Source organism: Lissotriton helveticus, chromosome 4_1 (genome assembly GCF_964261635.1).
Source record: "Lissotriton helveticus chromosome 4_1, aLisHel1.1, whole genome shotgun sequence".
NCBI lineage: Eukaryota > Metazoa > Chordata > Amphibia > Caudata > Salamandridae > Lissotriton > Lissotriton helveticus.
The window spans coordinates 1,794,127,301-1,794,152,195 of record NC_136063.1 but is presented as its reverse complement, the minus strand read 5'-3'; positions in this window follow the sequence as shown (position 1 = coordinate 1,794,152,195).

The following is a 24,895-nucleotide window of genomic DNA, read 5'->3' as shown; positions in this document are numbered from 1 at the left end:
AATAAATTTTAAAATTCTAAATTTATATTTACACCCCCCTTTTAAAATATTTTTTTTTTTTTTTTTTTTTTTAAAACCCTAAACAAGATTTCTTCGACCTTATGTCATACATAAGTTTTCTTCAACTAAACAGTTTTTCTTCGACCTTGTGTCAACTAACAAATTTTTCTTCAGCCTTTTGCCAATTTAATATTTCTGTACTTCAATCATTGTCACTAATTTCTTGGATTTCGTTTTCTTCTTCACTACTATCATATATGTCAATAACAGGTGGAATTACTAAGTAAGTCCACTCAGGAGACTTGTATTTTTGATTTGGTCTTATTATTCTCTTCCCTTTTCTCGATATCACTTCAATTTTTCTTCCAACTCCAACTTCTTTTCCAGGACTCTTTTGACTACTGATTTCTTCAACTTGTTCTTTTGGCTTTTTGATCAATCTGACTCTCAATCTTCCACCTGGCCAGTAGTCTGCTTTTCTCACGTACTTCTTCTTTGGTTCAGAATTATTTGATTCTGACTTCCAAGTCCTTTTCTTTCTGTTTTCACTTTCACCTTCCACGTCACTTTCTTCAGTTTCGTAGTCTGAAATTTCAATTGACTCAGGAACTTCTCTATTCGGCAATTTCACTCCTTCAGGAACTTCACTTTGTCTTCCATCACTGGTACTCGGTAATTCGTTTTCCTCCTCTTCCTCAATTACCTCCAATTTCCCAGATTTCGGATTTTTGTTCCTTACTTCAGAGTTTGTTCTCTGCCTTTCGATACTCTCCTGGTCGGAAACTTCTTTTTGTTCTGCTTCTTTGTCTTCAATGGAGACAACCGAATCCTCAGTTATCTTTCCTTTTAACAGATTCTCTTCACCTTCAGAATCTATTTCAATTATTTCCAAGTCTTTTCTTGTCAGATTTCCATTCACTGGCACAGTTTCCAGATGTCGACTTTTTTGTCGATCTTCAGAATCTGGAATTATTTCACCTTCTGTTTTGCCTTCTGCTTCAGAATCAGAATCATCTGTGGTATCACTTTCAACATCAGAACTCTCAGGAGTTGGTACTGGAATAGTATGACTAGGATGTATCCAACGTTTCAATCCTCTGCACTTTACAGCATTAGTAGTGATCAAGATTATCTGCCTAGGTTTCTGCCATCTAGGAGCTAGACAATTCCTTCTCCGATGTACTTTCGTTCTGACCCAATCGCCAGGTCTCAGATCATGTGTCAAAACCTTTTCATTTGATTGTGCTTCAGTTCCCACCTGATTAGACACAGAAGTTACCATATCAGATAACCTTTTACAGTAATCCAAAATTGCACTGTCATTTATGCTCAACAGTTTACCTACAGGTACAAAAGCTTGCCTCATAACTCTTCCCATTAAAATTTCATGAGGACTCAAACCTGTCTTTTTATCTGGTGTACTTCTTAATGACATCAAAACAAGTGGAAGAGCATCAGTCCACTTTATACCTGTTTCAAGACACATTTTTCCAATTCTGTTTTTAATTGTTCCATTTATTTGTTCTACTACTCCTGATGCCTCTGGTCTGTATGCACAGTGTATTTTCTGCTCAATGCTCAAAGCTTCGCAAATTAACTTCATCAGTTTGTTATCAAAATGGCTTCCTCCATCACTCTCAATAGTGACTGGAAAACCGTACCTTGGGATGATTTCTCTGAGCATTAGTTTTGCCACTGTAATTGAATCACAATGTCGTGTAGGGAAAGCCTCTACCCATCTTGAAAATAAGCATACAATTACAAGTACATATTTCAAACAATTGTGTAAGGGCATTTCAATGAAATCCATTTGTAATCTGGTAAAGGGACCACCTTCTCGACCAATTATTCCTGTCCCCACCACTGATTTTCTGTTTGGATTCATTTGTTGGCATGACAAACACCTTTGACAAAAAGATTCAGCAATAGTTCTAAACTTGGTATTGAACCATGTTTCTCTGAAAAGTCTAACCATAGAATCTCTTCCTAGATGTGCTGGACCATGATATAATCTGGCCATGTCAGCAATCAAACAATTTGGTAAGACTACTCTGCCATCTTTGTAAACCCACACTCCATCTTCTTCACGTGGTCTACAATCTGATCTTAACCATAAGTCTTTTTCATCATCTTCTGCTTCATTTTGTAAATCTCTAATCTCATGCCATGTTTCTACAACAGTTGTTAGCATTAATGAATTTGAATCAGTTTCTTTACTCCTCTCCCGATTGTATGAATAATTTTTCCTTGCGCAGTATTTAGCTGTTTCATCTGCGAAGGCATTTCCCTTGGAAATATAATCAGTTCCTCTAGTGTGCGCTGCACATTTAACAATGGCGATTTCTTTTGGCAATTGTATTGCTTCAATTAATCTCCTAATGAAAACTGCATTTTTAATTGGTGATCCTGCTGATGTCATGTATCCTCTCTGTGACCAGAGTTGTCCATAATCATGCACAACTCCGTACCCATACTGACTATCAGTAATGATGGTAACTCTTATATCCTTTGATATTTCACATGCACGAATTAAAGCAATCAATTCAGCCACTTGTGCTGAACGAACTCCTTCAAGACATGATGCTTCTTCAATATCTACGACTGTACAAACTGAATATGAAGCTTTTAAGACACCTCCTTCGGATCTTAAACATGACCCATCTACAAAGTAGACAAAATCCGATTCAGACAAAGGTCTGTCTTTGATGTCTTTTCTTGGTTTAGTGCAGAATTCCATGACATCTAAACATTCATGTTCTGTTTCAATGTCATTAACAATTTCAGAATCAGGCAGTAATGTAGAAGGATTTAGATTTAGACATCTTGAAATCGAAACATTATCTGCTCCCAGTATGATTTTCTCATACTTTGTCAATCTGCTACTTGTTAGATGTTGAGTCTTACCTCTTGTCAGTAATATTTCAACTGAATGAGGCACAAAAACTTTTACAGGAAATCCCATAATGATCCCCTCACTTTGTTCGAGGCTGATACTTGTAGCTGCAACTGCTTTCAAACAACCTGGTAATGCTTTTGCAATTGGATCAAGAACTGCAGAGAAGTATGCAATAGGTTTCTTTAAATTTCCGTGTCTCTGAATTAACACAGATAATGCACATCCTTCTCTCTCACTGCAATACAGTTCAAAATCTTTTTCATAATTTGGCATACCTAAAGCAGGAGCTTGGCATAAACTCTTTTTCAAGTTCTCAAAAGAGTCCATCTCAGCATCATTGAGAATAATTGGATCTTTTACATCTGACTTTGTTAGTCTTTGTAGTGGTTTTGCAATTACTGAAAATCCACTTATCCATTGTCGACAGTAACCAACCATTCCCAAGAACATTCTTACCTGTCTTTGTGTTCTTGGTGGTAACATTGCTTGAATCATTTTTATTCTCTCTATTGTTACTTGTCTTTTTCCCTTTGCAATTCTGTGACCAAGATATTTTACTTCTTGTTTGCAAAACTGTAGTTTTGCTGGGGACACTTTATGTCCTTCTTCTGCAAGGCGATTTAACAGAATTATTGTGTCTGTTACACAATTTTCTCTTGTCTTTGCAGCTATTAACAAATCATCAATATACTGCACTAGCGTAGACCTACCAGGTAAGTCTAGGTCTTCTAATGATCTTTTTAACAGTTCGTTAAAGATTGAAGGACTTTCTGTATAGCCCTGAGGGATTCTTGACCATCCGAGGGTCTTACCTTGGAATCTGAAAGCAAATATTTCATAACTGTCTGGATGTAAGGGAACAGTAAAGAATGCATTGCAAAGGTCAATGACTGTATACCATTCAGCATCATGTGGAATCTGAAATAGAATTACTGCTGGATTTGGAACCACAGGACAACATGGAACGACAATTTGATTAACCTTTCTCAAATCTTGTACGATTCTAAATGTTCCGTTAGACTTTTTAACTCCCATAATTGGTGAATTACAAGAGCTACTCTCCATTTCTTTTAATACACCTTGCTTGATTAATTTTTCAATTATAGGTGTAATACCTTCAATTGTTTCTGTTTTCATTTTATATTGTGGAGTGTTTGGAAATTCTATTCCCTGTTTCAATGTAATTTTTACTGGATCTACGTTTTTCATCAGACCCATCTCATTTCCAGTAAAATCCCATATTTCAGATTTCACTGTTTCTTTGAGTTCTTCTGGTAAATCTTTTTCTTCAAATGCAGGAAACAATTTTGTTTCTTCTGCTTCCATCATCATCATTGTTATTCTGTATAAACCATCTTCCTCCATTGTTTGTAACTCAACTCCATCAGGAGAACAATATATTCTACAATTCATTTTACATAGGATGTCTCTGCCCAATAGATTTACTGGACTACTATTACAAACCACAAATCTGTGTTTATCTTTGTAGTTTCCAATTTCAACTGGTACTGGATCAGTTAAGTCAGTTTTAATTTGTTGATTACTTACTCCAACAACTTGGATGGTATCCCCAGAGAGAGGTAGGTTTTCAATTTCCACTGATCTAACAGTAGAACGGGTAGCACCAGTGTCCACTAGAAAAGTGATGTCTACATCATTAACTTTCCCGTTTACAAAAGGACCAGACTGGTCAACCTCAAGAGTGGCTCCAACAACACACTCTTCCTCCTCTCTCGGGCACCGTCAGCAATAATCATCAGAATCGCTGTCTTGACTTTCTGTTAATAAGAATTGTTGTGAAGCATTTTGCATTTGAACCCTTTGCTGCTTTTGCTGTTTTTGTGGTTTTATTACCTGTTCACTTCCCTGAAATCCCACGTTTGGATTATATTTTTGAACTCCCCCACAATTCGGAAAAGGTGGTTGTGGCAATTGGTCTTGACGATTATTCACCTGTTGTTGTTGCTGTTGCTGTAACTGTCGCTGAATATTAAATTCATTTAACCCCTGTTGTATCTGTAGCTGTCGCTGCAGGTCAACACCATTCTGCATCTGTGGATTCAATAAGGGATTCTTTAAGTTTTTAGGAGGATGAGGACACTCGTCTCTCCAATGTCCAATTTCGCCACAATTAAAACAAGGTAATCTTTGCTTCAACTCCTCAATCTTTGGGCTAAATTTCTTTGGGAAATTATTATTTTTAAACTTTCCTTGTATCTGGTTTGTATTTCCAGTTTGAACGAAATTAGTGTTCTTATTACCCATGCTGGCAATCTGTTGCTCAGCCACTTTTACCTGAGCCCACATGGCTTTCTCCTTCAGCTTCTTCTGTTTTACTTCTATTTCATCGCTACAATACTTTGCCTTTCTTAGAATATCATCTACAGATAGTGATTGCCATCCGACAATACTATTTCTGATCATTTCTCCAATTTCAGGTTTTAGTCCATAAACAAATCTATAGACAAAATGGCTCATGTCTTTTTCATCTAATTTTTCATAACCACTGTATTGTTTAAAGATTAACAGTAGTCTTTCATAAAAAGAATGAACTGATTCTTTTGTTTCCTGCTCTGTCCTTTCTATTTTAACCCAATCGACTTCTTTGGGTGGAATTTTGTTTTTCATCCAAACAATTACTTTTTCATAGAAATCCATTACAAGTGGATTTGGAGCACCTGTTTCTTTAATTCGCTCAGGTTCTGTTTTTGGCCAACTAATCGATATCTTGCATTCTGTCCAAAGATCTGATGGAACGACAATGTCAAAAAATCCATCTAAATCAATCCACAGAACTTTTGACACTTTGATAAATCTATCGACTTGCCTGTACCACTCAACTGGTTTTTCCCTCAATTTTGGAAAATCATTTGTAAATAACAGAATGTCCTGTCTCGACCAAGGGACATGAACATATCCTCCACCTGCAATTTCTCTCATTGGAAATTGTTTTGACAATTTTTCCAATCTTTCATCTTCCTTCTTTTTCGTCCATTTTACTCTCCATTTGTTCAGTTCTCCTAGCTTTTTGATATAGACAATCAAATCTTTAATGTGAACTATTCTTCCCATTGAGTTTAAACTCTCAATGTCACTTTCTGAAAAGTCTAATCTGTAATGCTTTGCAAAATTCTTTTGTTTACTCACATCGATTTCAAGTTCAGCTGCTAGATCCTCTAGTTGATCATATTTGTTTTTCGTTTTCCACTGTATGCTTTTGCAAATGAACAGTAGTTCATCATCTCGATAGTAATTTAAACTATCTGGACCAATTGTTCCAATTATTAATTCTTCGATATTCGCTTTTAATTTGGCCACATCAAGTTTTGGTGTGGTTACCCTGACTTCAGGACTCCCTATATCTGATATAGCACCCATTGGTGTTTTTGGAGATAAATCCTCATTAAAGGTTAAATCAGGCATTCTCGATTTAGAAGAGTTTATTTCAGATAAGTCTGAATAAAATTTTTCAGCAGCCTTTTGAATTTCTGTATTTAAAGGAATAGTTAATCCAGTTTTGTTTGTTTCCTTTTGATCAAATACGGGCTGAACAGGACCAATTGTTACTGGAACTGTCACAGCTTCCATGCCTTTTGTCATTCTTTTTATTAATTCTTCTTTTGATCTTAAATATTCATTATAATCAACATCTTCAACATTTCTTGCCTCTCTTGAATAATCTTTTGGAGGTTCTCTTGCTCTTGGAGCCATTGTAAAATGTCTACCTTCATTTCGAGCATTCTCGAATTCTGGTCTTCTAGGAGTTTCAATAATTTCACAATTATTTGGATAAAGTTTAGGAGCTTCATTAATTGGAGGTGCACTCGGTGAAGTTTCAGTAGAAACCACCGGAGTAGACCATGATCTAGGAGGTCTCAAAGGCTGATTCTTTCTAGCAGTTGTATATATTTCTTCCATAACTGCATCCTCAGATTCACTTTCCATAGATTTCCCTGTAGGAGAACCCATTACCATTTCATGAATTAAATACAATCCTTCACTCATGTTTCCCTGTCTCCACATTCGCAATCTATCTTCATGAGTTTCTCTTTTCCAAGATGGATTTTTAGAAGGTCTTTTAATTCCACTAGCTTCTCTTTGTAACTGATACATCTCGTCTTCCCACTCAACTAAAGCTTCAAATTGAGTTGGTCTCGGTTTTGGAACAAGAGCATTCATTTTCTCTCGTAAATTTCTTAAGACTTTTACATTAAATGAACCATCATCAGGCCAAGTTAAAACACCGTCGTTTTTAGTATATCGTTTCCAACTGTCGAACCATAAGACAGTATGATATCCATATTCACCTTCCATATACGCTGCAGGTGTTTTATACTTATGAAGTAGTTTACCACCTCGCGTTTCGATTTTCTTGTCAGGTGAAAATAAATTCTTAAACTTCTGAAATAATGTTGGCTTTTTCTCAACATGTTTAAAATGATAACTCATTTTTAAGAGTTAAATCTAATTCACAAAATCGTTCGTAAAATATTTCCGGGATGTTCCGTAAAACAACCAATCCGTGCGCGAAACACACCAACAAGCCAATGACAGTTGAGCTACGTCACTTTTCTGCTCAACCAATAAATTTAGAGTTTTTCCGAAGGACCAATCAGCTCACAGGCCGTCAGAGACTCAAGAGCCAATCAGAATATAGCTTGTGACGTAGGTCACCCAATCCCAGCGCGGCTCTGTGACGTACACAGCAGCTGCGGTTTCTCGTTTCTCACTCCTGGCGCTTACCCCTCCTTCACAAAATCTTTTCACAGCGCCATTTTAAGAACACTTTTCAGTGTAAATTAATTCTTAACAATGACTATAAAGACAACATCTGTTTGTTTCACTATTTAGGATAGTTTACATACATTCAAGTATCCACACTTCGGAATAGACGGCGCTATTCACACTAAGGATAATATTCAATTGTCAGTAGAGTAACCTTACCCCACCCTTCTAACACGTATAATTATGAACTCGCTTTGCTCTGAACCCACCGCGAAGTGAAAGTTCTAAGAGTTCCACTTGAACATAAAATACAATTCAAACTCGCACTTTCACACTGAAATTTCCCTAATTTCAAATACACATGAAATCCGTACAGGACTCTCACCTGTTTATAGAAATCATGCACCGTTAGCAAAATAACGACGTTATCCGTACAGGGCTCTCACCTGTTTATAGATATGAAACATGTACCCGTACAGGACTCTAACCTGTTTATAGATAATCATGTACCGACGCTAATTTACCCTTCACTCAAGCTCGGATATAACTAATACTCTCATCACAGTGAGTTTTATGGAAGGCGCTTTGTCCCTATTCTCATACTGCTCTAATTTCTTAGAAAACCCTCACTATACAAGATTCAGACCTAGCCCTAAAACTGTGCTGCTCGGCGACAACACTATGGTACACGGCGATACCTCTTGTGATACTCGGCGATATCACTACAAACAGAACAGATGGCTTGCGTGACTAATTTCTCGCCACACAATCTATACCGGTATAGCTTACAGATAGCACGAAAAACGAACTCAACATGTGTTAAAACATCGATCCTATTTCCATACCATAACGCTTTAGTAACCCTTAGCAACCAACATATTACCTTGGTTACCCTTAGCAACCATCAATTTCTGCTACCAGAGAATTGATCCAGCGGCCTATAGAAAATATATCATAAACAACGCTACCCAACTTCATAACCTATAAACAAAATTCTATACTAAATATGGACCCATTTATAAACCTGACATATTTTGGGCCTACTGAATCAGGTGGTCAGATTAAATCTATATACACATTATCTACAAACTATATACATTTTTATACATCTGCGGAAAGAATATTGTCATTAGAATAAAACTTGACCATTTAAATGACCACCATTGGCGACGTGATCTAGCTAATAGTAACCTACACTTCTGAATAACCAAGACCAGCTTGTTTGTCAAAAGTAAGATTTTATTTACTAAATTATGGTATATAAGTTGATAGTTTTATAAATGAATTTTATTTGCAATAAAGCAAGCATGATTGTAAAGAAATATGAGAAAAATACAATTTAAGCAAGTAAATCAAATTTAAAGTGAATATATAAAGTTTAGCATTTCTAAAACCTAATTCCCTAACTGAGCTAAATAGATAGAAATTAAAGAAAAGTTCTTTGAGGATTCTTACGTGCTCCACGCAAAGTCCGACAGCACATCACCCTCATCGGAAAGTCAGAAAGCAGCAGCCAGCCCATCCCTAAGGGCTTGACTTTTTATACCTTTCTATGCTAACTAAACTAGCAAAGGAAAGTTTTCAGAAATCTTCGACGTCCCATTGGCTGAGAGTGACAAGTGACATGTCACCCACTTTCCAAAAAGTTCCATTAAATCATGTTTCATAAAGACCATTGTCTCTTCCACGTGAAACCAGGAGCTTCCTGAGTTTGCAACAAATGTTCAAATTTGTTCTCACTACGTTCAAGCGACTTCCGCGGATGCCAAGTTAAGGCTGACAAAATGTTCACTTTCGACCTTGGCCATGTCCGACAGAATGATGACAGCATTAGTTTTTGCTTTGTGAACGCAGCTTTTGACGAATAATTTATTTCAGAATGGGCGTCTCGTGACTTTTGCAGAATTACAAGTCAGCTCTTTTCTGCGACTCAAGTGACTAGGCCCAAAAGCAGGCAACTTATGATTTCTAGTATAAAACAAACACAAGAAAAGTATTAATGTAAGAAATAATGTAGATTCTGTATCCACCCCAAGATTTACTAATTAATTAACCCACCCGATTAATCAAAATGTTACCTAGCCATTGCAAACAAATAAAGCAGCGTTTATATCTACCAGTCTCCGTTATTCTATGAGACTCATATGCACCTAGAATAGTAGAAATGACATCACACAGACAAGGAAAAGCAAAACAAGCACATGCTTCTTTTAAGTTTGCAGCAGTTAGTAATGACAAAAACGAAAACAATAAATTATTTTATTATTTTGCACGAACAAAAAGATGCAACATTTATGCACGTTTATGAGCACACATGTTAGTCCCCCCATGTGTAAAGTTTAATCTAAGTTGTATTAGCACGACATATCACAATTCATTAATATTATTATTCATGTTATGGAAATATGACTTTGCGAGTTTAAACAAAATTTTGTTTTCTATCTCGCTCCATCACTGGCGGAACAGGATTTGTATATTCTGGAACCGTGTCGTCCAAATAGGACGAAATAAAGATATCAGCTGCGGTCGGTTTGTGACGTAGCTTGGTCGGAACTAATGGTGGCGGAAAATTACTGGATGCCTCCGGGGTTGCTTTTGGCAAGCCCTCGGCAAGAAGAGGATACATACCCTTAATGAGGGCATTCCTCTGTCTGTCTGACTGTTCGGCTTTGACTCGTTCACCTATCTCGATTAATTCCCTTTCTTGGGCTCGTTCTAAGGATTCTCTACTTAATTCTGACTTTCTGATTTCTTTTTCGGTTCTTTTATGAGATTCTTTGCGCCATAACTCGATGGCATCTTTCTGTGACTGTCTGGCTTTCTTTTTCCATAATGCTTCTTCTACTCGCATGATGCACTCGGCATCCCATGTACCCGATACGGGCCATCTATACTTTTCTTCTAACTCTTTGGTATACTCTACCCATAAATCTAGATATAATATGGCACTTATGCCATGCTTCTGATACATAAAATGACCTGGACTGTCCCTAGGCGGGACAGGAACTGCTTCTTCTAACAGACCTTTTCTAGTTCTTAACTGACGTAGTCTGGAAAATAACGGCATGACTGAACTGTAATCTGGACACAATACAATACACAATGAACACGATAATTACACCACTCTCATACCACGACAATAAAATACATGAAGAACATTTAAAATAACAGTTCGGACAGAATACTACCTGGAATACTGAAAACAGAATACATGAATTTCTCGAGAACAGAACTGACTAGAACAGAAACTAGATGCACTGCTGAAACAGTACGAAACTTACCGGTCTCATAAAGAGACACGTCAGGACCCGCATCCACCGAAGTGGACACTTCGTTTTGGGTCTGTGTACCACCAAAACCCACGGACCAGAGACAATTAGATTGACCCTGTCTAGATACTACCCCAGCAACGGTACTCACCGGGCAGCAAGAACGGAAGGCCTCGGACTGGACGGGACTGCTTCGACGCCGGACGGACGAACTTCGGACTTCAGTTACGGGTGGGCCTCCGGATACCTCGGACCTTGGACTCTCGGCTTGGGCTCTGGTCGGGACTCGCCGCGTTCCTCAACCGCCTCGTCTGGATGCTGGACCGCCACCTCCGTCTCCTCCGTGGGCCTGAGGGATACTTGAAGCAGAAATATCTGCACGTGCACGGTATGGTTCCGTCACGGCTGCAGAGGGTCAGGGGGCCGGCGTGGCTTCACCGGCGCGTGGGGAAAGGGCAAGTCCCTGTTCGGGCGCCATTATGTGGTATATAAATAAATAATACCGGATCTAGGTTTGACTGGACATAGCAATAACAGATAGCTCAATAAATAAGAGTCAAGATTCGAGGTAGTAGGAGTTTGCAGGTTTAATACAGCATAAAGGACAGGAACAGGACAACCTGCACAGGAATAGGATGGCAGAGCTGCCTGGGACAGGATTGGACTGGCGTAACATTTAATAACAGTACACAAGCATATATACTAAAAGTGTTGCATTGCAATACATACAATAGGCGGAGCAGTGGGTGTGGTCAATAGCAGTCGCGAAAGATAAGGGTGAAAGTAGGTGTAACAAGAGGCGTATACATAGACATGTGATGTAAACGTAACAGAATATGTCATAAAGGGGGCGGAAACATGGAGGGGGCTACCTAAGGAGCCGGGACCTCTAACCTAATGGTGCGCACAAGCTGACAATGACGTGTTACTAGGAGAAGCTGGGGGCTATGACTTCTGCGCTAGGAGCAGAGACTGAAGTCTGGAGAGTCAGGGCGACATGTACCTAACACTATCTAGTATCTGATGTTTAGAGAACATGTTGATAGAATCCAAAAGCTATCGGGGTAAAGGCTAACAGACTCTAAGACTGGTGCATACATTATTCTACATGTAGTGCGTGTTGAAGAATATTAAATGACCATTAATACAGTATTTCTCTTACATGGAGACGTAAAGGCTAGATGATGACGGAAACTATTGATGCGATTCAGTAGCTTAGGAATGCAGAGAAGGAGGGCTGGACTGATAACTAGAATCATAACATACTCTTGGCAGACTCGTAGGCAGAGCCAGGCCGAGCCGGGCACTGTGAGGCAGGAAGTAAGTGAAGGGTCGAGGATACAGGTGGGGGCTGTATCGCTCCTCAGCGAGGGTTCAGGAGACAGGAGCTGAATCTGGTGTCCGGGCCCTTTTGAGGCCTAGAAACGGGGACTTTACAATGAAATAACGTGCACACTGAGAAACGTGGCAACGTAACTTTACATAGCCTGATATTCGTAGTATTCACGAGAACTGGAAACTGGCATACTAGGGATGGACACAACTGTAATTGCGTCTTTAATCAAACATGGGGAAATACATATGCATATTAATCATGCACACATAACATAAGATGGGGGACACGTAGGGACACAGAACATGGCAAAATTTACTTTTCCACAGGAGACCAATTGAATGAGTCCGAGAGAGTTTAAATCGGATAAGAGGTTTTTGGTATCTTTGTTTACAAGATTTTCCAGTGGAAAATTGAAGTCACCTAGGATGGTGGAGGAATTATCTATTGCTAGGGACTCTACCATTTCAGGAAAGGTGGCTAGGAATTGGGCTTTGCTACCCGGTGGCCGGTATAGGAGAATGCCTTTGAAACGTTGGGATGGACCTAAGGCGATAGAGAATTGTAGCGCTTCACATGTGGAGAGTGGGACTGGGCTGATTGATGTTTTTAAATTGCTTCGATGTATAATAGCAATATACAAAATATCACTGTTAAATGGCAGTTTTGCACATTACTTAGAATGTACAGATGTATAACCATCATTGTCACACATTGTACAAAGGGGAGCTAAGGCCACGGGCACTTGAATGGTAAGTGTTGTGAGCAATGACTTTTGGAGGGCATTTATTCCTTGCTTGACAAAGTGAAGGGTAATTCAATTTACAGGCTACTTCCTTGGTGTAACTTGTTAGGTTTATGTTGTACTTTTGCATTATATGTTTGTGGATAAAAGTTGGCACATAAACAATATATGCACAATGTTATTTACTACATGGCCAGTTTGACACTGTTCACCTACGTGATTAGGTGCCTTGAGGTGAGTGGTGTGTTAGAGTTGTACTTACCAACAGGCAATTCATTTCTATAGGTGCCATTCTGGAACCACTGGTTGAGGACACAATGGTAGAAGATAAAGGAATTATGGACAATGCTTGGGTACTTTACCACAACATTAATGAAGACATCAAGATGGTCTACTATTGCCTGCATATTCATTCAGTAGGTGTGCTTCCTGTTTCTGTAAACGTGTGCAGTTTCCACAGGAGATACAGGTTGCACATGAGTTCAGTCCATTGCCTCAAACACATGTGGAAAATCAGCAGTGGCATAAAAACCTTGCTTGTTGGTGAATTGTTCTTAGACAGTTTTGGAGAATTGGAGGTTCTGTGGCATCAGGCTGATTATGGCATCCAGGAAAGTGGGTAGGAACCTGGAGAGGTATGCCTGGGAGACTCCAGCCACTCTGACGGTGGTTGTTTGAAAAGTCCCTGAGGCCAGCATGTGCAGCACAGCAAGTAGCTTTGTCTGCGAGGGATGTTGGTGCAGCGCTGGGATGTGGGCTGCAGCCTTGGCACAATCTGGTTCAGGAGGCGGACAATAGATCCCCATTTTATGCTGTCATTGGCTATGACCTCCTTTGGCTGAAGGTGTAGGAGGGTGATCCTCCATCATTTTTATTTTTTATTTTTTTTTGTATTTTTTTTTTTGTGTCCTCATATTGCGATAACTGTATGATGCGGAGTATCAGGTATCTGCCTCTATTTTTTTCTTTTTCTCCTTACTGCCCCTCGATCTCTCTTATCTGGGGAGTTTTGTCATCCTCCTGATGATCTTTAGAGGAGTTTCCTTCACCCGTTACATACCATAACCTCTGATTTTAGGGCGAGGGGAGCTAGTCACATTGACCACTCAGCAAGTACCATACTTGTCCACCAGAGGATGAAATCACGTTAATCATTGGACTTGTATTTTGATCTTACTTGGGGTTTAAGAAATTTTCGAAACTTTCCCAGAAATTATATCTCTTACATTTGTTACCCTTCCTGTCAAGTTTATTAATTCTTATGGCCGAATTCAACCATTCTGCATGAGTTGGGCTGGAGGACCCTATCCATTTAATGCAAATTTCCCTCCTTGCAAGTACTATCAATACAAAAAGAAGATTGTCTTGCCCTTTTGTTAGTCCCCCTACATTTGCTGTATCTTCAATCCCAAAAAGGGTAAGAGTGGTACTTACAGTTAGTTGCTTGCTCAGGATAATGCTCATGGTCTTACCAACTTCGTCCCAAAATTCTTTCAGTTGGGGGCAGTTTTTAAACATGTGGATGTCGTCTGCTTTTTCTTCTCCACATTTTGGGCATTTCTTTATTCCTGCGTTCTTAAACTTGGAAAGCTTTCTTGGTGTCCAGTAAGCCCGATGAATGGTGTATAAATGGTTCCTTTTCAAGGCCGCGGATTTCAAAGTGGACCAACATTTCCCTACGGATTTTTCCCAAATTAGGTCTAGGTCTGCTATTAGTAGATCCTTCCCCCAGGTTTGTGCCTCTATGTTGAGGTTTATGTCATTGGCCTTAATCAGAGCCCAATACCATTTAGCCACTTCCTTTGGTATTGGTATTGCTTTGACCATTTCTTTTTCCAAACTTTCGTTTTCCCGGTTGTTAAGGGGTAGTGTCTTGGCCCAACTTAGGATCTGATAATATTTGAATTTGGATAGTGTGTTATTTGTCAACTCTTGAAGCTCTGACCATGATTTCAAGTTAGATCCGTTTAGTATTTGCCCCCAATACTTTACGTTGGCTCTTTTTAGAGGGAGTGCTAGAGTGTCTTTAAAGCATTCAGGGGTTCCTGGCGAGTTCCAGATGGGAGCCAGTTGGCTATAGTACGGGATTTTCAGGATTCCTCTGATTTGTGCCCACATCTTTGCCGCTTCCCTTAAGGTCTTTAGTTTTATTTTTTTGAAGTACTTGGGATGTCCGAACTTATACAGGACATGGTCGTCTGATTCAGTGATCGCTTGTAAGTACCTCGGATAGTTTTCATGACTCTTTAGGAGCACTCTGATGTTCTTAAATTGAAAGGCTCTGTGGTATTCTACCAAGTCCGGGCTAGCCAGCCCTCCATCTTTCTTCCCCCTCCTTATTTTCTTCCAGGCAATCCTCGTGCTCTTCGCAGCCCATATAAAGCTTGTGATGTCTCTTTGCGCCTGGGTTAGTACCGTTTTCCCAAACTCTAACGGTATTGCGTTAAATAGGAAAGTAAACTTTGGTATGATGGTCATCTTGACTATGTTTGATCTCCCAATCAGACTTAGTGGTAAAGAGGCCCAAGTCTTGAGCAGTTTCCTTACATCTACGGCTACCTTGGTCAGGTTGCGTTGCGAAATCTTTCTTATATCATGATTCACTAGGATTCCTAGGTACCTAATTTCGTTCTTTATGTTGTGGCTTTTAAAACAGGTATTCCATGTCATGATCTCTGTTTTCGTTTTATTTACCAGGTACCCTGAGACATTCCCAAACGCTTCTATAATTTCTTCGATTGTGTCCTTGGCTCTCAGGTAGTCGTCCGTAAAGATCCTTAAGTCATCCGCATATAGTGCGATTTTCTTTTCCCATGTATGATGTTTGAATGGAGTAATTTCTTTGTTGATTCTTAACTTGTTCGCTAGCGGCTCAATATATATATTGAAGAGCAAAGGTGAAAGGGGGCACCCCTGCCTTGTTCCTCTACTTATATTTATATTTTCCGTAAGACTTCCATTTATTAGAACCTTGGATCTTGTGGCTTTATATATTTGCTTTACCATGTGAATGAAGCTTTGTCCAATATTGTTTTTGGCCATTACTTTCTCTAGGAAGGCCCAGTTGACCCTATCGAAAGCCTTAGCGGCATCAACTGTGAGTATGGTGAGAGGAGTTTTCTCGTATGTTGCAATGTCTATTGCAGTTAAAAGTTCTTGTGTAACTTCGTGCAATTGCCTCCCTTTGATGAACCCTTTTTGATCCTGGTGCAGCAGTTTCGGTAGTACTTTCCCTAACCGTGCTGCCATGATTTTGGTAAAAATTTTATAATCTGCGTTCAGCAGTGAAATCGGGCGGTATGATTCGCATCTGGCAGGGTCCTTTCCCGGTTTTAGGATGATTGTGATTATGGCATCATTCCAAGACTCTGGAATCGCTTCATGCTGCTTAAGAATTATGTTGGCTAGTTCAGTAATGTGTGGAAGTAGAATGTCTCTTAGTGCCAGGTAGAATTCATTCGGTAAGGCGTCAGGCCCCGCTGCCTTTCCTTTTTTCAAACTCATGATGGCATCAGCCACTTCACCTTCAGAGATTTCTTTGTTCAGGTCTTCCCTTTCTTCATCCGTAATTTTTAATAGCGGAACATCTTCCAAGTAGGAATTAATCAGCTTGTCTTGCGGGTTTGTATTTTCCGTATAAAGTTCTTTGAAGAAGTTCCGGAATTCTTGCCTAATGATATTTTCATCAGAGCTTTGCCCTGTTTGACCATCCTGAATTATACTTCTCACTTTATTTCTGACTTGATCGGTTTTGAGTTTCCATGCCAGAAACCTTTAGGTGAACTTCGGCAAACAGGGGGAAGATGGCGGCTGAGTAAGAAGCTCAGTCGGAGAGCTCCCGGGACTGCCCGTGATTCGGACGAAAAGCAATGATTGAATGCACCCAAACAGAGCTATGAGTTTATGAACTTATGAGGATAAATGAACAAAAAAGTGGGTCCTCTTACCACGAGTGCGGAACCCTTTGGGATGGTGTGTTCCCTCGGTTTGGCTGTCTCCCCGTCTGCTCGTGGTGCACCGAAGGAAGTCCTGTGCCTGCTGCCGCGCGGTAGCTGTATGGACTTCGTGGCGTTTCCTTTGGGTGGAGAACGCTGCTCGGAGCCTAGGGAGGAGCTTGCAGGCATAGGTGAGAGCGGCGGCTCCGGGCAGGGCATTAGGGCAGGGGAGCAGTCGGGCCTCTGGAGCACTGCCGCGGAGGCAAAGACGCGTTGCTGCCGTGCCTCCGGAAGACTGAGCTTTCAGTTCCGGGGCGCGAGCGGCAGTATCAGAGTTGATCTCCGCCGGTACGCCGAGGCTCGCAACAGAGCAGCGTCAGTCTCAGTGTCCGTTTCAGAGAGGAATATCTCGCATAAGGGAGCAAACAGTAAGACAAGAGTATGCTGGATCATTGAAAGATTTAACTCTGGAATACTCCGTATACAAAATGAAAAAAATAGATTAACTGAGAGGGTTTGGTCATCTGGCGAGGCAAACAAAATAAAGTTAGAGAGCAGCATAAACAGCCAAAAAATAAATATTGTTCAAACCTGTCACACGGAAAACTTGAAACTTAAGTCACTTACAAACTATCAGCTTATGAGTAACTCTACAAACCTAATACAAGAAGGCAAAGAGGAGGCGCATCGCAAATTAGGGGAGAGCCTCGCCAATGCAAACCCAGTGGAAACCAAGGTACTTTCAGAGTCCCAGGGAGCACAAGGTCAGGACAAACAAATAGTATCTTGTTACAGCTTGTGCAACAGAAACTTCCTAAGACAAGAGCAATACCCTAAGGGCATTTCACCAAGGGAGAGCAAAAAGAAGCAGAAAACCCTTGCGAAAGAATACACTAAGATCACCTCAGAGAGTGGAAAACTGTCCTCTTCATTGAGATCAAAAATAAAAGTGACTCCCTCATTACGATCCTACTTCAAGGTACAACAGCAGGGGCTGCAACCAGAGGGTCAGGCCCTCGTGCGGGAACAGTCCTCTTCGGATACCCTGAGGGAAGAAAGAGAGGAGATCGTCAAGGATACGGACATTTCTTCTTCACAAAATTTAAACTCTCAGACGCCCCCTCTAATCGAAAAAATAGTCTCAGATAGCGCAAAGAAAGGGAGGAGGACCAAAAACAAGAATAAGAGCAAGAACAAGACAAAAATAGAAACGAAGTGTTTGAAGGATATTTGGAAAACTAATAAGGGAAGCGGAGCAGAAGAAGGAGCTGAGGTCCAGAAGGTACACATGGCGGAGGGGGGCGAAACTGAGCCCTCTGCTAGAACAGCGCCTAAGCCAACAGAGGATGATGACAAGGAAGAGGATGATGTAAGACCACTAGGGAATCATAAAGAAAAAGAAACCCCGAAAAACCACACAGACGAGCTCCTCGAGAAGATATGGGCGGAAATGAAAGAGAAATTCTCCGTCTCAGAAGCAAAACAAGACAAAATCCAGGAAGTATGCGAAAAACTGGACAATAAGTTGAACGCCCTGGGAGATAGAGTTACGGCAGTGGAGAGCGAAGTTGTTGCCTTGGATAAAAGGGTAGAGAAGAACAGGAAGGAAATAAACTCTCTGAGATTAGAAAATAAAATCATAAATGAAAAGATGGAATCCTTGGAAAACCAGGCAAGAAAAAATAATATCAGAATCTTGAACGTTCCGGAGAACCAAGAGGGCCAAGACATCAAGATGTTTGTAGTAGCACTATTGGCAGAGCATTTCCCTTGGGCGGACAAGACAATTCTGGAAGAAGATATACAGAGAGCACATAGGGATCCCTTTGGAAAGAGCAAGGAGAGGAAAACCCCAAGGAAGATCCTAGTCAATTTCAAAACATATGTGCTGAAAGACAGGATCCTGGGAGAGGCATTAAAAAAGGGAACTTACAATAAAGATTGTTGGACTTTTAGAATAAGGTCCGACATGTCAAAGGCCTCCCAGACCAGACAATGGGAACTGGGAAATTTAATGCCGGAACTCCAACAACTAGGCGCCACGGTGCAGATGAAATTTCCACCATCGCTTCGCATAATGTGGCGGAACAAAATGCGAAACTTGAAAGAGCCAGAAGAAGTGAAAGCCCTCATAGAGCTGATGAAAGAACAATTGCGTTCAGAGGAACCTCAGATTTAAGGGAACCCACATAAACAATACATATAGATTACGAAGCAACCCCCAATGAGGGAAAAAACGGGGAAAAAAACATATATAAGCAAAACACAATTAAGGTCAAAGTATAAGTCATGAAGGTGCATGGCAATCAAATAACTCTTTTTTAATTGTATAAAGACAAGAATCACGGGAACGGGAAGCTAAAAGGGTTACGAGGATAACCAAAGGAAAAGAAGATGGAGGCTTCCCCGGGGAGGGTAACATTAAAACACACTTAAGAAAACATACAAATTTCACGACAATGGGTGGGGAGCAAAATAGGAAAAAAAACAAAAAATTCCTCATTTGCGAGAGTACAGGCAAGGAGAAAATGAAGTTATATTTCATAAATAATAAGGCAGTGCATGTGCAGAAAAGCGAAAATGAGATGAACAATATGAACAATATTAATGGGAAGCACAAGTAGAAACGTTAAAATATTATCGTGGAATGTAAATGGCCTTAGGACAGAGAGTAGGAGGAATAAAATCCTGGAATACATTAGAACAACAGAAAGTGAAATTATAATACTGCAAGAGACTCATCTCTTAAAAAATGAATGGGATCAAATAACCAAGAACTTATGGTGGGTAGATTCCCATGTATGCACTACACAACAATGCAACATCAAGGGAATAGCGATAATCTTTAAAAAGTCATTAAAAGCAGATGTAATCTCTACAGAGGTAGATAGTAAAGGAAGATGGGCTATAGCCAGCATAAAAATTGGTAACACTCCCCTTACTATTGCAGGTTACTATGGGCCTAATCTTGACGACGCTGACCCCCTGCAAAAACTATACTCGCAGTTACTATTAGCCACCTCTCCCATAATATTGGGAGGTGATTTCAACCTAGTGATGGACCTAAGACTAGATAGATCGCCACCTGGGAGACAGACTAACCTGAAAAAAATGAGAGAGTGGATCGGGATCTATAAAAGGGATCTTGATCTAGTTGACATCTGGAGAAAAAAAGGAGAAAACAGGCACCCCTTTACCCTGCACAATAAAAAGCTGGGGCATAAGTCAAGGATTGATTACTTTCTGGTCAGCAGTGAAATGACAGGGAATGTGAAAAAAGTTTCTCACACACCAGCTCATCTGTCGGACCATTCGGCTGTACAACTTCTATTACAGGTCACAACAAAAGAAATGGAAAGAAGATTCACAGTAGAGAGAGCCTTGCTACAAGATGAACAGATTATAAGGGAACTGGAAATTGAAACAAAACACTTCTTTGAACTAAACGCGATAGGCACCACAAAACAAACCACATGGGATGCTTTTAAAGCTGTTCTAAGGGGTAAACTGCTGAGTCTAGGGGCTCGTAAAAACAAGCTATTAAAGCAAGAGATTTCAGATTTGGAAAACAATATTCGATCCTTAGACTTCGCCATTTCTATGGAACAAGATGAAGTTAGGAAACAAGAACTTTTTCTACAAAAACAGCAACAGAAAGATGGGATTGAAGGTGTCTTGGAAGCAAGATTGAGAAAGAAATGGGACTCTAGCAAATTAGCAAAACATGAATATGGCGAGGGCTGTGGAAAGTGGCTGGCATGGATCCTCCATCATTATATCTTCTTCCTTCTCCAGTGCTGCCTCAGTGGTTGTGGTGGTCGTCTTGGTGCTCCGGGTTGTAGTAGCAGAACCTCCATGCCATCGGAGAGGTTGCCAAGAATTAATTGGTATTGTCTTCCTTCTATACAAGTGTGTTAGCCTCATTTTTCAGACTGGGTATTTGCTAATGTAAAAAAATGTTGCTAAAGGGACTTTTTTTGCGACATGCAAGGATTTTCTTGTACATCTCGTGTTATGTGCTTAGCAGGAGTAGCAGGAATGTCTACCTTGCATCTCATTTTCGGTAGCTGCACTGTGATAAATTCACATAAAAGCTGCTGTAATGTCACAAAATTGATGCTGCGGTGGTTGTAAATCCTTGTGAAAGCGCTGGAGGGAATGGGTGTTTGCACTGCAATTTGGTTTGTGAGCACTTTTAGGGCTAGATGTAGGTGGCTAAATACCGGTCGGTAAAGCCGAAATTCGGTAAAATTTGGCTTTACCGACCGGTATTTAGCCCTGTGCGATGTATGTATTACTGAATGACATCGGTAATAAAGAATCGGTAAATCCAAGGGTAACAGTTACCGATTCCTTATTTACTGATCGGTAAACACCGAAACAAAAAAATACCGTATCGGTAAATAAGGAATCTGTAAGAAATTGGAATTGCGATAAAGCAAAATTCGGTAATACCGAATTTGTCCAAAATCAGTATTAATGAATCGTTAGTTACCACAGATCCTGAGCAGGTGGTAATCAGGTGCAGTGCATAAAAACAGCCCCAAAATGCAACAGTGTGAACACAATGGCGGCCCTCTACGTCAAAGCAAGGCGGCTACATTTGAGAGCAGCAGGAGTGAGGTTTTGGAGACGGGAAGAGCGTGTGTACAGACTGGGTGTCACGCTGTTCCAATTGACTGAGCCAGAAATACATGACAGGTACAGGATACACCCACACACCATCCTTGACCTGATACGGGACCTGGAACCATATCTTGAGCATCAGACACCTAGGGCGCACGCAATACCCTCCCATGTACAGGTGCTCTGTTGCCTGCACCTCCTGGCATCAGGAAGTTACCAGGGTGTGATAGCCGCAGCAGGTGGTGTGTCACAGAGCTGCCTATCCCATTTTTTCAACACCTTCCTCAACGCCATGATGGACAGAATGCATCATTACATAAGCTTCCCAAGCACAAAGGCGGAGCTGCAGAAGACCAAGCTGGATTTCTACCAAAAGGCACAGTTCCCACACGTAGTAGGCTGAATCGATGGGACCCACATACCAATCTGCCCACCAGCAGCTACAGAATACATTTAATGCAACCGCAAATCCACTCACTCCATCAACGTGCAGGTGATATGTGATGCAAACTTCAAAATCACTGCGGTACAAAAGGGGGTGGTGGTGATGGACGGAGCATCTGAACCAATCAAACACTCACACCCAGTCAACAGATCTGGGTTTAATCCATCACCGTTTTTTAGCCCACTCTGCCACCCCATTTCAGACATGGCCATATGCAAATCAGTCTGACCCTGTTCCTCATGGGAACAGTCCAGCCCGAACTGCCAAGCCATGCCTTCCCTGGACCGGAAACAAGCTTCCTAGGACCAGTTCCTGGCATTTCAGCCGTCTTCAGCCAGACTTGCTTGAATCCAATGGCAAAGTGAGCAAGGGACTCATGTCTGAGCATACCCTGCCAACTTATGGCGAACAAAGCAGTACAAAAGGGGGTGGTGATGGACGGAGCATCTGAACCAATCAAACACTCACACCCAGTCAACAGATCTGGGTTTAATCCATAACCGTTTTTAGCCCACTCTGCCACCCCAGTTCAGACATGGCCATATGCAAATCAGTCTGACCCTGTGCCTCATGGGAACAGTCCAGCCCGAACTGCCAAGCCATGCCTTCCCTGGACCGGAAACAAGCTTCCTAGGACCGGTTTCTGGCATTTCAGCCATCTTCAGCCAGGCTTGCTTGAATCCAGTGGCAAAGTGAGCAAGGGACTCACGTCTGAGCATACCCTGCCAACTTATGGCGAACAAAGCGGTACAAAAGGGGGTGGTGATGGATGGACATTACTGACATTGTTGCTAAATTCCCATGGAGTACCCACGACTCCTACATATTCAGGAACAGTGGGCTTTATACGCGTCTGGCTGGCGGTGAATTCGGAGAAGGATACCTACTAGGTAAATCAATGTGACACATCCTGATGTATACCTTAGAATCACCTATTGGTGACACAAAATAATGGCACTTTCTTTTACATTTAGGTGACAGCGCATATGCCCTCCGGTCTTTCCTACTAACCCCATATCTCAACCCATCCACCCCAAGGGAGAGGAGATGCAATGTGGCACATAAGAGCACACGCAACGTTGTGGAGCGCACCTTTGGACTGCTAAAAAGCAGGTTCTGTTGACTCCACAAAAGTGGAGGTGCACGTCCGTACCACCCCATCATCTGCTACAAAATAATAGCAACATGTGCAATGCTACACAACCTTGCCAGAAAGAAAGGAACAGCAGTGGAATTAACTGACTCTGAGGACGAGGACAATCCACAGGCATAGGCCAGAGCAGCTGGGATGGGAGACACAGACGGGCTGAGATAACTCGTAACTATTTCTGAGTGAGTGAGGAGACATAGCCAGTTACTGTATTTGTGTGATGGTGTTTAATAAGCACACCATCAAGATCAAAACCAGTGTCCATACAGACATGGGTTACATCACCCATCACATGAGTCCCAAATCCTAGTTGGCTCTATTTCCTGTGCCCACACTCTGCACTGCCACGTTCCTTGTCCCCACTGTCTGAACTGCCAGTATGTCCCTGGGCAGCGCTGTGGCGTTCGCTGTGCCTCCTGCTCTCTTTGGGAGAGGGCGTAATGTTACTATGGCTAGTAGTCTCCTCACCGTCCCCCCTCTGCCGTAGTGGCCACCTTCTCGGTCTGCAGCAGCTCCAGTGCTGAGGTCATTGTCACCATCCCCCTAGCCACATCCCTACTACAATGATCCATCTCCTCCTGCATGGCTATTGACCGTCTGCACATGAGGGAGGCAGCAGTGGACAGCCGGTTCACTGCCTTGGTATATGCATCAAGTCTCTGCCTCTCCCTGCACCTAGAAAGGCGGTCCTCCTCCAACTTGCTGCTGAGCTGCCTCACAGCCGACGCCACGTCACTCATGCCCTCAGACATGGTGTTGTTCATTGCACTGATTACCTTTTCTATTCTGTGCATGTGCGCGTTCATGTGTGACATCTCCCTATGCATTGACCGCATCGCTCTCCATTGCAGGTGCTGGACCTCCAGCATGTTGCCTTCCAGCCCAGCAAACACACTGTCACCTTGCTCCGAGATTTAAGGACTGGCTGGCCTTGCCCTGCGGAGTCTGGAGGATGTGTGGGCGCGCTCTGATGGTGTCTCAGACCTTTCCATTTTGCCGTCCTGAGCCACTGGTGACTGTTGGCCCCCTGTGCCCTCCTCCTCCGACACCTCCATCTGCTGGAGGGTGGCCACAGCATGCCTCCTGCCTGACTGTGGTGGTGGTGTTGATTGTGGCAGTGGGGATGGAGTTGGTGGTGATCGCGGCGTTGTCTGGAGCTGTGGTGATGGTGGGGATAGAGAAGTTGTTGGTAGTGGTGCGGTGGTTGTGCGCCCTGCAGGCGACTGCTCCTCCTTCTGTTGTCTCCCCTCTGGCCTGGGTGCCTTCCCTCTGCTCCCCTCTGCTGCACTGCAAGATGCCTCGCCTGTAATGATAGAATGTAGATATACTCACTTATATGGCAGCATTTGCATTGCATTAAACATTAATGCTGCCAATCACACTGACAGTCCTCTGCTTGCTAATTTCTGTCACATGCTTTTGGGTTTGCTAGACTGACTGTTCTGAACATGTGTTTCCTGAGACTACATCTCCCACGATGCATTGCAGGGTATGTGTAAAACATGGAACGGAGTGGGAATCCCTATGCCTCTCTGGGGATTGGGGTTGGGGAGGGGGAAGCACAGTATGTTGGGCATGCATCTTACCTTGTTTTCTGGCAGCTCTGGCAGAGCTGTCTGCATCACCTACGCCACTCACACTCTCCGGCTGGAGGGTGGACTCTACCATGAGTTCCAGTGCTGTTGGTGCAGGTGCTCTGCTCCTCCCTCCACCAGTTTTTCTGGCCTGCCTCTGCCTCTCCACCAAATTTGCCTTCGCCGTCTTCCTCAGG